At 36.6% G+C, this 18,547-nt stretch overlaps 1 non-coding gene across 1 annotated transcript; it reads left to right on the top strand.

Annotated features, from left to right (window-relative positions):
- The first annotated feature begins 9,217 nt into the window (after positions 1–9,217).
- LOC141569826 (U6 spliceosomal RNA) lies at positions 9,218–9,324 on the top strand. The gene has a single exon (XR_012493606.2). It is a non-coding gene; the product is annotated as a U6 spliceosomal RNA (small nuclear RNA).
- Positions 9,325–18,547: the final 9,223 nt, after the last annotated feature.

Genomic DNA, 18,547 nt, shown 5'->3' with positions numbered 1-18,547 from the left:
AATTTGTGATATTCAGGTTTGGTGTTAAATTAAATCAATTGAAATATAGGATGTTTTGTACTCAGATTTCTGAGGAAGTTGTGAGATGCTTATGGAGGCCATTATAGCTGCAAATTATTTGAAAATATGCTTTGAAATACACCTTTTAGAAAGGATACCCTTGGAACCAATATGTTAATATCAGATGTTGATTTAAATGGCTTCTGCCCAAATGTAAGCAAGGATTAGATCAACTGTAATAGTATGCTAATATAGACAGTTAAAGCCAAGGGACCTTCATATCATTTAATCAGCCCCTTCATTTTGACTGCTAAAGAAAACCTGCCCTAGAGAGGTGAAGCAATTTGCTGAAAGTTATTTCAAGAACATGCCTACAGGTTTCCCATTTTACTGCAAATTCCCTATGGATTAGGTTTCACTTGGAGATACAAATTACTCCCTGGAGGTGTAGAAACCATAGTTAATCTACCTTTATTGCTTCCTGACATCTAGATTGCTGTGAGAAGGGTCCTAATGAGAGAGGCTTGACCCGGGAGGGGCTGATGCAGAGTTCAGAAGAAGGGAGAAGTTTCTGGAAGACTCCCTTTAATCTGCAGAAATGAAATTTAGGTAGGGAGACAGAAAGGTTTTTATTCATAAAGGAGGCAGGAACAATAGCCTAGAGATTACTCTTCAGAATTTTGTGTCTGTACATTCCTTTCACTCTGTTCTCAACTTTTTCTGGGTGTAATTAGGGGAAAAAATACCAATGACAGGTAGTTATAAGAGAAATGCAAATCAAAACACAATGAGATACCACCTCATATCCATTAGGATGGCTACTATAAAAAAAAATAACAACAGGAAATAAGTGTTGGCAAGGACGCAGAGAAATTGGAACCTTTGTATACTCTTGCATGGTGAGAATGCAAAATGGTATAACTGCTATGGAAGCTGGTTTGGCAATTTCTCAAAAAATTAAAAATAGAATTACCATATGATCCCACAATTCCACTTCTGGGTACATATCTAAAAGAATTAGAAGCCGAATCTTAAAGAGATATTTGTACACCTTCATTCATAGTAATATCATTCACAATAGCCAAAATAGAACCAACCAAGTGTTCATTTATGGGTGAAATAGAATAAATGTGGTATATGCATACAATAGTATATTATTCAGACTTAAAAAGGAAGGAAATTCTGACATGCTATATAACATGGATGAACCTTGTTAGGACATTATGCTAAGTGAAATAAGCCAGCCACAAAAAGACAAATACTGTATGATTCTACTTATATGAGGTACCTACAATAATCAAGTTCATAGAGACAAAATAGAATGGTGGTTGCTAGGGACTGGTGGAAGGAGTAATAGAGAGCAATTGTTTAGTGGATATAGAGTTCCAGGTTTGCAAGACAGAAAGAATTCTGGAGGTTGGTTGAAAAACAGTGTGAACTTAACACTACTGAACTGTACATTTAAAATTGTAATGATGGTAAATTTTATGTATATTTTAACTACAATTCAAAATTAAATGCTAATGCCTGCGCCTCAACCCCACATTGGCATATCCTCACTAACACCAGTTTGTATTTGATCATTGTCCTGAAAATCTGAGTACAGCTAAATAGAGGATGACTCTTGGAAATGTTGAAGCATGGTCTTCAGGCTCTTTTGGGTGACAATTTAAGGACATTCAGATAAATCCTGCCTTCAGAATCAGTGATGATTACTATATTCCAATGAGTGCTATGTAAATAATGACTTTCAGCTGGGGAAAAAACTCATTAAGATGTGTTGGCTCCAGCTAATATCCAAACTTAGACATGACCCATTTGGTTTGACCCTTCTGGTTTATAATGTCTGGTCGTGGCTGTGTGGCCAGCAGGTGTAGCTAGAGAACTTCGAGCATGAAGTTTTGTGTCTTTTTTAATGATCTTCAAATAAAATAAATGAAATATTTTCTCCCCTCCAAACACTCAAACACTAAAATTTCTGGGAAGCTTTCCTGACCTTCCAACTTGGGCTCTATAGTCTTTCTCTCTTTGGTACATGCTGATCTCTGTTAATCTATCTTGTAATTGTGCAGTACCTCCCCTAAACTGTAAGTTCCTTGGGAGGAGGGGTATTATCTTATTTTTATATGCTCATTTTCTAAAATCCCTGCATAGTACAGGCTCAGTAAATCTTCACTGATTGAATAAAGAAAAAAAGGTCTTTACTCTCAAGTCGCTTGCTGTCTTGTGGTGGAACCAAACATGTAAAATACAATTATTTTTGCTAGTGGGAAAATATGTGTTATATCGTGGATACCGAGAAGGGTTTGATCACTTTGTTGGGGTTGGGGTGGGAGGGAAAAAGAGAGGTTTCTGTGACAGGAGTTGGAATTTTAAAGGATAGAATTTTAAACTATTGAAATGCCAAAATATTCTTATCAGTATATCATTTCAGGTTTTTTTTTTCAATCTGAAGTCATAGTCATGTACATCCTGAATCATACCAAGAGAGCTACATGGTACTTAAACATTTATAAATGAACAAAAATGCACTACTTTAAAAACATTCTTACCACTCTTATCTCTTTTTTGTTTTAAAATTTTTCCAAGGTATCGTACTTGACTACCAATTCCCAAGTTATTAGTAACTCTGAACATCTTTTCTTATATTTATTAGTCATTTGTATTTTCCTTAGGACTAATTAGGGTCTCCATCTAATTCCAACGGTCTCTCAAGGAATCATCTTAGAATTAAGGTGGAGAAAACTTAGGGAAACAGAAAGAGAGAATAGTAGAAAATTTTGAGGAGAAAAGGAAAAAAGAGGGAGGCAGGTTTCCAGGTCCAATTCTAAGACCCCTGAAAACCCAACTAGTTCTCTTCCTCCATTGTTAGATTTCTTCCTCTTTCCTTTCCTATCCCTTTGAAGGTCAAATTCATTCTCACAAGTCTTACCCCTCCTCACCTTTTTAATCAAGATTTTATTCCTTAGTCACTCTCGAAAAGACTCAAGCCAGAATTACAAAGAATCCTTAATCCTGGTTCCTGGCCATTTTTCAGGTGTAGCAACATCTGATAACAACATGTAGTTAACTATGACAATTTTATCTCAGATTTTATAAAATACCAATGTTTTAGAAATATACAAAATAAATACTAAAATATTAGTATTATAATTTTGCTATAGTATTATACGAGTATAAATTAGTTTCAAGTCCCAAAAGTTTATCAGAAGAAAGTATGGATCAGAAGATGGAATTCCCTGGTAGTAACTACGGTAGGTAGCTAGCTACCCTGTTTCCTTGGAAATAAGACCTACCCAAACAGTCAGCTCTAATGTGTCTTTGGGAGCAAAAATTAGTATAAGACCCGGTATTGCATTGTGTTATATTATTCCCAGTCTTATAGTAAAATAAGACTGGGTCTTACATTAATTTTTGCTTCAAAAGATGCATTAGAGCTGATTTCTGGCTAGGTCTTATTTTGGGGGAAACACGGTAGTTCTGTCAAAGGTTAATTCAGATTAAGATAGTAATAAGAATAAATAAAAGATATGCAAGACATATACTGAAAACTATAAAACATTGTTAAGACATATTAAAGACCACAGAAATTAGGGATACGTCCTGTTCATAGATTTTCAAATTCAATATTGTAAAAATTATTAGGTTAATTCCAATAAAAATTCCAGCAGATGTGTGTGGGGGGGTGGAGATTGAAATGCTGATTTTAAAATTTATATGGAAATGTAAAGAATCAAAAATAGCTAACAGAGAAAATTGCAAAGAAAACAGCTTGGAGAACCAATTCATCGATAGAAACACTGAAAAAAATGAGTAAAATATTGCACAGTCAACTTTGGTGGAACTCTGGGAAACAGTCAAAAGTTTAAAGCAACCATGTGAATGCTGAATCAAGAAAAAGGAAACATGCATGGCAGGAGACCTTTGTGGTATTTTAACCTTGCCCCATACCCCCAGTTTGGTGGGGCAGAGTCTTGAAGACAGTAGTCTGTGTTCCCAGTGTGGGTAGCTGGTCCCAGAGAGAGCAGAGCATACCTTGTTTCTCCAGAACTGTTTTTGTTTGACCTCTCTGTGGGTTCCCTGAAGGAATAACACAAGGGTGTTGCCTTAATTTCTAAATTAGAAATCTCTCAGGCAGAAAAGCAGCTATGCGGAGGATGTTCTTGAAAATACTGAAAGACAAATGAACAAGCCACTGCTCCCTGGGGCAACACATTGCAATAGTGGCAAACAATGGATATGTCCAAACTCTAGGAGAAAAAGCTAAGGAGAGACTTTGGTTAAAAAAAAAAAAAAAAAAAAAGGCTTTAATACAGGTCTGACAATTAAGTTCGTGAATTCATCCTAGAAAAAGTACTACATACATCAGTGCTGAATATCACTATGGTTACCTTCGAAGTACTCCCCTTGGGAAGATGCACACCGACGCTAGCTCCTAGTCCATCCTTCAAAGCAATTTTGGAGCTCTTTCTAGAATGGCCATCAGACCTGTCGTATTACCCTTGATGTCCTGAATGTCATCAAAATGTTTTCCTTTCAATATTTCCTTTAACTTCAGGTAAAGAAAGAAGTCATTGGGGGCCAGATCGGGTGAGTACGGAGGATGTTCCAATATAGTTATTTGTTTGCTAACTAAAAACTCCCTCATAGACTGCCGTGTGAGCTGGTGCATAGTCGTGATGCAAGAGCCATGAATTGTTGGCGAAAAGTTCAGGTCATTTTCATCTAACTTTTTCACGCAGGCTTTTCAGCACTGCCAAATAGTAAACTTGGTTAACTGTTTGTCCAGTTGGTACAAATTCATTATGAATAATCCCTCTGATATCAAAAAAGGTTAGCGACATCATTTTGACTCGATTTGGAGTGACAAAACTTTTTTGGTCATGGAGAGTTGGCTGACTTCCATTGTACATTTTGACGCTTTGTTTCAGGGTTGTATTGGTACACCCACGTTTCATCACCAGTGATAACATGGCCCAAAACATCATCTTGCCTTTCCAAAAGGTCTTGGCAAGCTTCGACTTTCCTTTGCTTTTGTTCATCGGTGAGCTCCTTCGGGACCATTTTTGGACACACCTTTCTCATGCCAAGATTTTCAGTTAAGATTTTCCTATCTGTTTCTCTATCGATGTTTACTTGGTCTGCTATGCTTCTCAAAGTCAGTTCATGATTTTGACGCACAATTTGACAAATTTTTGCAATGTTTTCATTAGTTCTGCTTGTTACTGGCCACCCTGACCTCTCTTCATCAGTGATGCATTCTATCCCCTCAGAAATACATTTAATCCATTTGTACACGGCCGTTTTCTTTATGGCATTATCCCTATAAACTTGGACTAACATGTCCCTGATTTTACTTCCACTCTTGCCAGGTTTAACAAGAAATTTAATGTTTGTTCATTGCTCTAATTCAAGCTCAGACATTCTCACGATGGCACACAAAAACATGCAACCCCAATAATGAATATATTTATTAGTCATTTGTATTTTCCTTAGGACTAATTAGGGCATCCAGTGCCACTCAGCGAGACACTGCCACATGTGGACATGAGCACAACTGTGAGACACTGATACACCAAGGTTATGAAACCTTACCAAGCTGTTTATACAGTGTTGCCAATGTAAGCACATGATGGCAAGTTCGCAAACTTAATTGCCAGACCTCGTATACCCAGAACAAGATGCATGCTCAGGAAAGACAAGTTCTCTAAGCTTCCAGCTCTGGCTGATAGTTATGCTCAGTATGAGCAGGAAGTAAGCTAAAGCAGAGTTGTAAACAGGCTGACTAAGTGTTGGGGAATTGTACCTACAAAGATTCACAGAGCATTTTCTTTTTTTGCCTCTAGGTATCTAAGCAAATCACTCTCAAATCATTACATGACCAATAAGGTAGTCAAACAGACTTCACTATCCACATATGACAAACAACAGTCTTTACAAAAATAGTTTAGAAAGCTCACTAAGCAAAAACTACAATCTACAACATACGGCAACAACAAACCCTAGGAAAGGAGAATCTAATTTCCAGTTACCACATTAAAATTTTCAAAATTTCCAATTGTCACTAAAAAATCACGAGGCACATAAAGAATAAGAAAATATGGCCCATTCGCCGGGAGTAAAGGGAAATTAACAGAAATGACCTCAGGAATCTCAGACATTGGACTTACTAGAAAAATACTTTGTCAGCTATTTAAAATATGTTCAGAAAGCTGAAGGAGACCATGTCCAAAGAAGTAAAGGAAACAAGGTGAACAGTGCCTCACCAGAAAATATCAATAGACCATAACAACAAAATGCTAATTATACAAGTTAAAGGATGTGTTAACTAACATTATAACATATGAGAGTCAAATCACATAGTATACCTTAAACTTACAAAATTTTATATGTCAATTATATCTCCAAGCTGGAAAAAAAAAAAAAAAAAAACACACATGAATCTTGGGGGGAAAAAAAGTTAACAGAAAAATGAACCAAATAGAAATACTTGAGCTGAAGGATACAGATAAAATAAATTAGAGAACTTCAAAACAATATTTGAGCAGGCAGAAGAAAGAAATAGTGGATATGAAAATAAGTCAATTGCAAATATGCAGTTGGGGAGGCAGCAAGAAAAAAGAATAAATAAAATTAACAGAACCTAAGAGATCTATGGGACAACATTAAGCACACCAATCTACGCATAATGAGAGTCCCAGCAGGAGAGAAGAGAAAAACTAGGAAAAAATATATGAAGAAATAATGGCTGGAAACTTTCCAAATTTGATGGAAGTCATATGTCTACACATCTAAGAAGCTCACAAAACTCTAAAATAAACACAAAAAGATCCATAAATAGAGAATCTTGAACGTACCAAGACAGAAGTGATTTGTCACTTAGATAATAAGATTAACATACAATTTCTCATTAGAAACCAAGGAGGTCAGAAAGCAGTAGGATAACACATTTAAAGTGCTGAAAGAAAAAAGAAAAGTCAACTAAGCATTCTGTATCTGGCATAATGATCATCCAAAATGAAGGAAAAAATTAAGATATTCCCAGATAAAAGCAGAGAGTGTTTCTTGCTACTAGATCTGCCCAACAAGAAATGATAAAGCAAGGTCTTCAGGCTGAAATTAAAATATACTATTAATAGATAGTAAATCAAAACCATATGAAGAAATAAAAAGCACTAGTAAATATATGTACATAGGTAAATTTAAAAGCCATTATAATTGCATTTTGGGTTCACAACTCCTCTTTATTTTTCTATATGATTTTTAAAAATATACATAAAATAATAATTATAAATCTATTTTAATGAGCATACAATTGATAAAGATAAAGGTTTGATAACATAAAAGGGAAAGGATGGCATTATATAGGATCAGAGTTTTTACATACTATTGAAGTTAACTTGGCATCAATTCACACTAGACTGTTATAAGTTTAAGATATTTATAGTAGTTTTCAGGATAACCACTAAGAAAATAATGTAAAAATGTACGGAAAAGGAAATGAGAAGGGAATCAAAATGATGCATTCAGGGGCCGGCCCAGTGGCTCAGGCAGTTAGAGCTCCATGCTCCTAATTCCGAAGATTGCCGGTTCGATTCCCACATGGGCCAGTGGGCTCTCAAACACAAGGTTGTCAGTTCAATTCCTCGAGTACTGCAAGGGATGGTGGGCAGCGCCCCCTGCAACTACAATTGAACATGGCATCTTGAGCTGAGCTGCCACTGAGCTCCCGGATGGCTCAGTTCGTTGGAGCGCATCCTCTCAACCACAAGGTTGATGGTTTGACTCCCACAAGGAATGGTGGGCTGTGCCCTCTGCAACTAGTAACGGCAACTGGAGCTGCGCCCTCCAAACTAAGATGGAAAGGACAACAACTTGAAGCTGAATGGCACCCTCCACAACTAAGATTGAAAGGACAACAACTTGACTTGGAAAAAAGTCCTGGAAGTACACACTGTTCCCCAATAAAGTCCTGTTCCCCTTCCCCAATAAAATATTTTTAAAAAATGATGCATTCAAAAATATCAAACACAAAAGTGAGCAGTAATGGAGGAAATGAAGAACAAAGTACATATGACATAGAAAATAACAAAATAGCAGAAGTCTTCCCTTATTGCTATTACTTAAACGTAAATGGATTAAACTCTCCAATTAGAAGGCAGAGGGTGGCAAAATGGATTTTTAAAAACCCCACAATCCAACTATAGGCTGCCTACAATAGACTCACTTTAGATGGAAAGACACAAATAGGTCAAAAATGAAAGGATATATAAAGATATTGCAGGCAAATAGTAACCAAACAGAGCTGAGATAGCTATACTAATATCAGATAAAAGGACATTATGTATTGATAAAAGGGTCAATCCATCAAGAGAATATGATAATTATAAACACATGCACCTAACAGTATTGCCCATAAATATATGAAGCAAATACTGGTAGAATTGAAGGGAAAAATAGACAGTTCTTCAATAATCGTTGGCAACTTCAGCACTCCACTTACAAAAACAGAAGAACCAGAATGAAGATCATTAAGGAAATAAAGGGCTTGAACCAACTAGAGTGACACACAGACTCGTACAGAACACTCCACCCAACAAGAGCAGAATTCACAGTTTTATCTTGTGCTCATGGAACATTCTCCAGGTGAGACTATATATTAGGCCACAAACAGCACTCAATAAATTTTAAAATATTGACATGTGAAGTATATTCTCTCACTACCAAGGAACAAAACCAGAAATCAATAACACAAGAAAATTTGAAAAATCCATAAATATGTGGAAATTAAATGGTGTATTCTTAAATGACTAATGGGTCACAGAAGAAATCACAAAGGAAATTAGAAAATACTTTAGATAAATGAAAACAAGAGCATACGTACAAAAAACATAGGATGCAGTGAAAGCATTGCTCAGAAGGAAAATTATATATGTAAATGTCTATTAAAAAGGAAAGATGTAAAATCAATAACCGAGCTTTACAGCTTAAGTAACTAGAAAAGAAGAAACTATAGTAATAGAATAAACTAAGTATGAAAGATATACAGATGAAGAAATTATACCTGAAGCTGGAGGAAGGAATGAAATACCATTAGAATAGAGTAGAGATACACAAAATAGAGAATAGAAAAACAGAAAAATCAACAAAACTAAATGTTGACTTTTCTGAAAAGATAACAAAATTGACAAATGTTCAGTTAAAGAAATCAAACTGATTTCTTGCTTCAGCAGGACATATACTAAAATTGGAACCATACAGAGAAGATTAGCATGGCCCCTGCTCAAGGATGACATGCAAATTCGTGAAGGGTTCCATATATTTTGAACTTAAAGAAATGGAAATATGTGACTTTAATGTCAGTATTCAAGATTGCAGTTCTGAAAGAGATGCAAGAAATCACAGAGAGGCAGTTTAATGAACTCAGAAACACAACAAAGAACAGAATTAACATTTTACCACAGAGATTGAAATTTTAAAAAAGAACCAAATAGAATTTCTGGAGATTAAGAACTCAGTAATATAAATGAAGAATGAAATAGCCAGTTAGATACTAGAGCTGACCAGATGGAGGAAAAAAATCAATGACATCGAAGATAGAAATCTGTCAATGACACAGATGGAAGAAGAGAGAGACTTGAGAGTGAAAACAAATGAAAGAACTCTACAAGAACTTTCTGACTCCATCAGAAAGAGCAATATAAGAATAATAGGCATACCAGAAGGACAAGAAAGGGAGAAGGGAACAGAGAGTACATTCAAAGAAAGAGTTGAGGAGACTTCCCAAACTTGTGGAAAGAACTGGATCCTCGAATCCAAGAAGCAAATAGGACACCTAATTACTTCAGTCACAACAGGCCTTCTCCAAGACACACTGTATTGAAGCTGTCAAAAATTAATGACAAAAAAGAATCCTCAAGGCAGCCAGTGAAAAGAAGACAGTAACCTACAAAGGAAAGCCCACTGGATTATCACCAGATTTTTCAGCAGAATCTCTACAAACCAGGATGGAGTGGAATCAAATATTCAAATTAATAAGAGAAAAATTATGAGCCAAGAATAGTATATCCAATAGTATATATGAAGGAGGAAAGTGAGGGAATATACAGAAACTGAGGGAATTTTCTAACACATGACCTGCACTAGAAGAAACACTGATGGAGGCTAGTCAAACTGAAAGAAAAAAGAAAAAGTATACAAAACCATGAGTAGTATTATGAAAAGACAGACAGAAGAAGGAAATGGCAACCTCTACACCAAATAGGATACTATATACCTAAACATAACATACAGGGTAAAGAAGGAAAAAAAAAAAAAAACATTTAAAAAAAGAGAGAGGAGGGGACGGCCTGGTGGCTCAGGTGACTGGAGCTCCGTGCTCCTAACACCGAAGGCTGCTGTTTCGATTCCCAAATGGGCCAGTGGGCTCTCAACCACAAGGTTGCCAGTTCAACTCCTCAAGTCCCGCAAGGGATGGTGGGCTCCGCCCCCTGCAACTAAGATTGAACACGGCACCTTGAGCTGAGCTGCCACTGAGCTCCTGGATGGCTCAGTTGATTGGAGTGCGTTCTCTCAACCACAAGGTTGCCAGTTCAACTCCCACAAGGGATGGTGGGCTGCTCCCCCTTTAACTAACAATGGCAACTGGATCTGGAGCTGAACAGCACCCTCCACAACTACGATTGAAAGGACAATAACTTGACTTGGAAAAAATCCTGGAAGTACACACTGTTCCCCAATAATGTCCTGTTCCCCTTCCCCAATAAAATCTTTTAAAAAAAAGAGAGAGAGGAAAAAGACAACTTGCTACTGCAACACAGAAATCAACTCACAGCATAAATAGGGAAAATTTGTGACAACAAAAAACATAAAAGGGGAGAGAGTAAAGGTCTGAACCAGCACAAGAGAAGAGAAAGGAAGCATGCTGAAGAAAATGAAATACTCTAAATATGAAACTTTCTATTAGGTAAACTTAATGGTAACCACTCAAAAAAAGTCCAGAACTAAAATATATAACATAAAAAAAGAACAAACAGGGAAAAATCATAGAATACCACCACACTGAAATAACAGCAACAAAGAGGCAATGAAACAATGGAGACACAATCCTACCAGAAAACAAAAGACAGAATGATAGGAAATCCTCACATATCAATAATCACCCAAAATGTAAATGGACAGAACTCACCAATAAAAAGGCACAGAGTAGCAGATTGGATAAAAAAAACTAAACCCAGACATACTGCCTCCAAGACACACATCTCAGCTACAAGGACAAATGTAGATGCAAAGTGAAAGGGTGGAAATTGACACTTCAAGCAAATGTTATTCAGAGAAAAGGAGGAATAGCCATGTGATGTCAGATGAAACAGATTTCAGGATAAAAATGGTAACAAGAGACAAAGATGGACATTTCATAATGATAAAGGGGACTATACAACAAGAAGACATAACAGTCATCAATATTTATGCCCCCAATCATTCAGTGCCAAAATAGACAAAGCAACTACTAACAGAACTAAAGGGAGATATTGACCAAAACACATTATAGTAGGGGACCTAAATACATCATTCACAGCTATGGATAGATCATCCAAACAGAAAACAAATGAAGAAATATCAGCCCTAAATGACACATTAGATGAAATGGACATAATTGACATTTATAGAGCACTTCATCCTAGAACATCAGACTATACATTCTTTTCTAGTGTACATGGAATATTCTCAAGGATAGACCATATATTGGGACATAAAACTAGCCTCAGCAAATTTAAGAAGATTGAAATCATACCAAGCATATTCTCTGATCACAAGGCTTTAAAATTGGATATCAACTGCAAAAAGAAAGCAGGAAAAAACACAAATATGTGGAGATTAAACAGCATACTTTTAAAGAATGACTGGGTGAAAGAAAAAATCAGAGAAAAGATAAAAAGATACATAGAAACAAATGAGAATGAAAACACATCCTACCAAAATTACTGGGATGTAGTGAAAGCACTATTAAGAGGGATGTTTACATTATTATAGGCCTATCTCAAGAAAGAAGAAAAATCCCAGATAAATAACATTACATTACTCCTTAAAGAACCAGAAAAGGAATAACAAATGAAACCCGAAGTCAGCAGAAGGAAGGAAATAATAAAAATCAGAGCAGAACTACATGAAACAGAGAACAAAAAGACAATAGAAAAAAATTGTGCAACAAAGAGCTTGTTCTTTGAAAAGATAATAAAAGTGACAAAGCCTTGGCTAGGCTCACTAAGATAAAAAGAGAAAAGACACAAGGGGGCTGCCCCCTCATCCATCATGCAACACACGTTTGTGGGGAACATACAGCCTTCCATGGCTGAATCACAAAGAACTGGAAGATCTAAATAGACAGATGAACAGTAAGGAAATTGAATCAGTCATCAGAAACTTTCCTAAAAGCAAAAGTTAAGGACCAGATAGCTTCACTATTGAATTGTACCAGACATTCAGACAGGATTTAATATATTTCCTAGTCAAATTCTTCCAAAAAAAAATGAAGAAAAGGCAATACTTCCTAACTCATTTTATGGGGCCAACATTACCCTGATAGCAAAACCTGGTAAGGATAACACTGAAAAAAAGAATGTTATAGACCAGTATCTCTGATGAATACAGATGCAAAAATCCTAAAGAAAACTCTAGCAAATCAAATGCAACAATGCATGGTAAAGATTATACTTCACGACCAAGTGGGGTTCATCGCAGGGGCACATGGATGGTTCAACATACGCAAATCGATCAATGTGATACATCACGTACGTAAAGGACAAAAATCGTAAGATTATATCAATAGATGCAGAACAAGTGTCTGACAAGATACAACATTTATTTATGATTTAAACGGGGACAGAAGGAAAATACTTTAACATAATAAAGTCCATGTATGACCAGCCCTCAGCTAATATCATAATTAATGGTGAAAAATTAAAGCCCTTCACTCTAAGTTCAGGAACAAGACAGGGCTGTCCCCTACCACCACTGCTTTTCAACATAGTATTGGAAGTCCTAGTAAGAGCAATCAGGCAAGAGAAAGAAATAACAGGCATCCAAATAGGGAATTGAGAAGTTAAGTTGTCACTTTCCAAAGATGATATGATGCTATATATAGAAAACCTTAAAGACTCCACCAAAAAGCTATTAGAAACCGTAAACAAATACACTAAAGTTGTTGGCTGTAAAATCAACTTACAAAAGTCGATTGCATTTCTATATACTAACAATGAAATCACAGAAAAAGAAACACAAAAAAACAATTCCTTTTGCAATTGCAGCAAAAAGAATAAAATACCTAGGAATAAACTTAACCAAGGATGTGAAGTACCTATATGCTGAAACTATAAGACATTTTTGAAAGAAATTGAAGAAGACACAAAGAAATGGAAAGACATTCGTGCTCATGGATTGGAAGAATCAACATAGTTAAAATGGCCATATTACCCAAAACAATATAATATACAGATTTAATGCAATCCCCATCAAAATCCCAATGGCATTTTTAAAGAAATAGAACAAAAAAATCATCAGATTTGTTTGGAACCACAAAAGACCCCAAATAGCCAAAGCAATCTTAAGAAAAAAGAACAGTGCTGGACGTATCACACTCCCTGACTTCAGCTTGTACTACAGGTCAACAGTATGGTATTGGCAGAAAAACAGACACATGGACCAATGGAATAGAGTTGAAAACCCAGAAGTAAATGCACATAAATATGGACAGATAATGTTTGACAAAGCAGCCAAAAACAAGCAATGGAGAAAAGACAGCCTCATCAATAAATGGTGCAAGACAGAATTGGAAAGCCACACGCAAAAGAATGAAACCAGACTATTTGTCACCATGTACCAAAATTAACTCAAAATGGTTCAAAGACCTAAACATAAGTTCTAAAACAATAAACCGCATGGAAGAAAACATAGGTGCTAAACTTATGGACCTTGGGTTCAAAGAGGATTTTATGAATTTGACCTCCAAGACAAAGGAAGTAAAAGCTAAAATAAATTAATGGTACTATATCAAACTAAAAAGCTTGTGCACACCAAAAGAAACCATCGACAAAATAAAGAGGCAAACAACCGAATGGGAGAATGTGTTTGCAAAAATCACCTCCGATAAGGGGTAATATTTAAAATATATAAGGAACTCATACAACTCAACAACAACAACAAAAACAATCTAATTAAAAAGTGGGCAGAGGACCTGATTAGACATTTCTCCACAGAGAATATACAGATGGCCAATAGACATATGAAAAGATGCACAACATCAATAATCATCAGGTAAATGCAAGTCAAAACCACAATGAGATATCACTTCTTACACTATTTAGAATGGCTATCATCAATAAGACAAATAATAAGTGTCGGAGAGGCTGTGGAGGAAAAGGAACCCTCAAACACTGTTGGTGGGAATGCAGATTGGCACAGCTGTTATCTAAGGCAGTGTGGATGTTCCTTAAAAAGCTAAGAGTAGAATTATCATATGACCCAGCAATCCCTCTCCTGGGTATCTACCATAAAAATCTGAAAACATTTACCCATGAAGACATATGTGCTCCAATATTTATTACAGCTTTGTTTACAGTGGCCAAGACATGGAAACAACCTATGTTCCTTCAATAGCTGATTGGATTAAGAAGTTGTGGTATATATACACAGTGGAATACTATTCTGACATAAGAAAAGATGAAATAGTGCCATTTGTGACAACATGGATGGATCTTGAGATTATAATGCTAAGCGAAATAAGTCAGACAGAAAAAGTAGAGAACCATATGATTTCACTGATGTGTGGTATATAAAACTGAAAACAAAGAACAACACAAACAAATAAAGATAAAAAACTCATAGACACAGACAATAATTTAGTGGTTACTTGAGGGTAAGGGGGGTAGGTAGATGAGGGTAAAAGGGATCAAATATATAGTGATGGAAAGAGAACTGCCTCTGGGTTGTGAACACACAATGTGATATATAGATGACGTATTATAGAATTGCACACCTGAAATCTATGTAACTTTATAACAATTGTCACCCCAATAAACTTTAATTATATAAAAGAATAGATTATATTATCTTCACATTTCTTTTCTTTTTATATTATTAAACTTATTGGGGTGATGACATTGGTAAGTAAAATTATATTGCTTTCAAGTATACATTTCTATAATACATCATCGTATATTGCATTGCATGTTCACCACCCAGAATCAGTTCTCCTTCCATCACCATATATTTGACCCCCTTTTCTCTCTTCTACCACCCCATCTCCCCGTTTAACCTCTGGTAACCACTGAGCTGTTGTTTGTGTCTATGAGTTTTTGTTGGTTTGTCTTGTTTGTTGCTTTCAGTTTTGTATCCCACATATGAGTGAAATCATATGGTTCTCAACTTTTTCTGACTGACTTGTTTCATTTAGCATGATAGTCTCAAGATCCATTCATGTTGTCGCAAATGTCAGTATTTCGTGTTTTCTTGTGGCAGAGTAATATTCCATAGTGTATATGTACCACATCTTCTTTACCCAATCATCTACTGAAGGGCACTTTGGTTGTTTCCATCTATTGGGCACTGTAAGTAATGATGCAATGAACATCAGGGTACATATGTCTTTACAAATGAATGTGTTCAGATTTTTTGTGTGTATACCCACGAGAGGGATTGCTGGGTCATATGATAATTCTATTTTTAATTTTTACTTTGAGGAACCTCCATACTGTTTTCCATAGCAGCTGCACCAATTTACATTCCCACCAACAGTGTATGAGAGTTCCTTTTTCTCCACAATATCTCCTACACTTGTTATTATTTGTCTTGGCGATGATAGCCATTCTTACAGGCGTGAGGTGATAGCCTCTTGTTGTTTTGGTTTACATTTCCCTAATAGCTAGTGAAGTTGAGAATTTTTTCATGTATCTCTTAGCTGTTTGTATGTCTTCTGGGAGAAGTGTCTGTTCAGGTCCTCCGCCCATTTTTTAATTGGGTTGTTTGTCTTGTTGATTAGTACGAGTTCTTTATATATTTTGGATATTAGCCCCTTATTGGAGGAGTTTGCAAGTATCTTCTTTTGTTCGGTTTGTTGCCTCTTTGTTTTATCGATAGTTTCTTTTGATGTGCAGAAGCTTTTTAGTTTGATGTAGTCCCATTCATTTATTTTAGATTTTACTTCCTTTGTCTTTAAGGTCAAATTAATAAAATCCTCTTTGAACCCAAGGTCCATAAGTTTAGTACCTATGCTTTCCTCTGTGCAGTTTATTTTTTCAGGTCTTATGTTTGGGTTTTTTATCCATTTTGAGTTAATTTTGGTATATAGTGACAGATAGCATCTAGTTTTATTCTTTTGTACGTGGTTTTCCAATTTTCCCTGCACCATTTATTGAAGAGGGTTTCTTTTCTCCATTGTATGTTTTTGACTGCTTTGTCAAAAATTATCTGTCTGTATTTATGTGGGTTTATTTCTGGGTTCTCAATTCTATTCCGTTGGTCTGTGTGTGTGTTTCTCATTCAATACCATGCTGTTGATTATTGTCGCTCTATAGTAGAAGCTGAAGTCAGGGAGTGTGATGCCTCCAGCGTTATTCTTTTTTCTTAGGATTGCTTTGGGGTTTTGTGGTCTTTCGTGATTCCATACAAATCTGATGCTTTTTGTTCTATTTATTTAAAAAATGCCATTGGGATTTTGATGGGGTTGGATTACATTTGTATATTGCTTTGGGTAATATGGCCATTTTAACTATGTTGATTCTTGCAATCCATGAACACAGAATGTCTTTCCATTTCTTTGTGTCTTCAATTTCTTTTGTGGGAGATGAGGGTAAGGGGGATCGAATATATGGTGATGGAAGGAGAACTTACTCTGGGTGATGAACACACAATGGGATTTATAGATGATGTAATACAGAATTGTACACCTGAAATCTATTTCATTTTACTAACAATTGTCACCCCAATAAATTTAATAAAAAAAACAACAAAAAAAATGGAGTTAATATACAAAAAAAAAAAATGTCTTATACTTTTCAGTGTATATGTCTCTCACATCCTTTTTTCCCCCACCTTTTTTCCCCTTCCCCTCACTCTGGTCCAAGCCGTTGTTTTTCAGTCTAGTTGTGTAGGACATGACTCCCTGGCCAATGCTGGTATTATGAGCCTTGCGCTCCTCCCGGCTGAGGCAGTCAGTTGCCTGTCGTCCATTGGCCGCTCCCAGCAGCTCTTGGCATCTCTCGCTGGTTGCCGGTCGCTCACACTGGCCACGGGCCACTCATGGCAGCACACGGTTGCCCACGGCAGCACACAGCAGCCAGTGGCAGCCAGCAGCAGCCCATGGTAGCTTATGCCAATCCCAGGCTGCTCAAGGCAGCCCAGCTCCAAGGAGAGCCATTGTTTACCATCTTAGCTGTAGAGGGCGCAGCTCACTGGCCCATGTGGGAATGGAGCTGGTGACCTGGGCGTTAGGAGCACTGCACTCCAACCATCTGAGCCACTGGGCCGGCCCTTTTCACATCCTTGGTTAAGTTTATTTCTAGGTTTTTTATTCTTCTAGTTGCAATTGGAAAAATTGTTTTTTTTCTTCATTTTTTGAAATGTCATTGTTAATATATAGGAATGCAGTGGATTTTTATATGTTGATTTTATAGCCTTCAAATTTACTGTATTTGTTTATTGTTTCTAATAGCTCTTTGATGGAGTCTTTAGGGTTTTCTAAGTAAAAAATCATGTCATCTGCAAAAAGTGACAATTTAAGTTCTTCATTCCCATTTCAGATTCCTTTTATTTCTTTCTCTCGCCTAGCTGCTCTGGCTAGGACTTCCAGTATATGTTGAAGAGCAGTGGTGTAGGGGGCAACTCTGCCTTGTTCCTTAATATAAAGCAAAAGCCTTCAGTTTTTTTACCATTAAGTATGGTATTAATTGAGGGTTTGTCATATATGGCCTTTATTATGTTGCATAACTAGGCTTAACTTTCTTTCTTTCTTTCTTTTTTTAGGCTTAACTTTAAAATCAGAGCCTACCAGTGGTTTTTAAACAGGCTTCTCATGTAAATTGCAGTTCAGGTAGAAGACTGCACTGAACTGGCTGCCTCCTGCACTGAACTGCCTGTCTGCATTGTGTTCTGGCTATCTGAGCCAAGCCTTATAAAGGATTTCCTGTAATTGTATTTCAACCAATTAGACTGAGGGTTTCCTGTCCAATTGGAGCTGTGCAGGTATATCCCAGTCAGCATCTTCACCAACCAATCAGAGCGGCTCCGTTCTGTACAATCAGGACATTGCCTTTTGGACCCATCAATGTGCAAGGATTTTGAGTCCTCATTTGCAAGAGGACAGACCAATCAGCATCCAGGGTGGGGACTTCTCTCTGTATTAGTTCTATTGTAGTTTAGGGAACACACATTCCCCTTTTACCGAAGACAGGAGACTGCTTTTCCCTGGCTGGAACTGAAACACTGAAGAAGTCTCACCAGAGCAGAGTGGGCAGAATGGAGCAGACCACTGTATAGCAGGACATATGGGAAG

Source organism: Rhinolophus sinicus, chromosome 18 (genome assembly GCF_057876585.1).
Source record: "Rhinolophus sinicus isolate RSI-liver-muscle chromosome 18, RSI-T2T, whole genome shotgun sequence".
In the NCBI taxonomy this organism is placed as follows: domain Eukaryota; kingdom Metazoa; phylum Chordata; class Mammalia; order Chiroptera; family Rhinolophidae; genus Rhinolophus; species Rhinolophus sinicus.
This window is presented reverse-complemented; position numbering and strand designations above follow the sequence as displayed.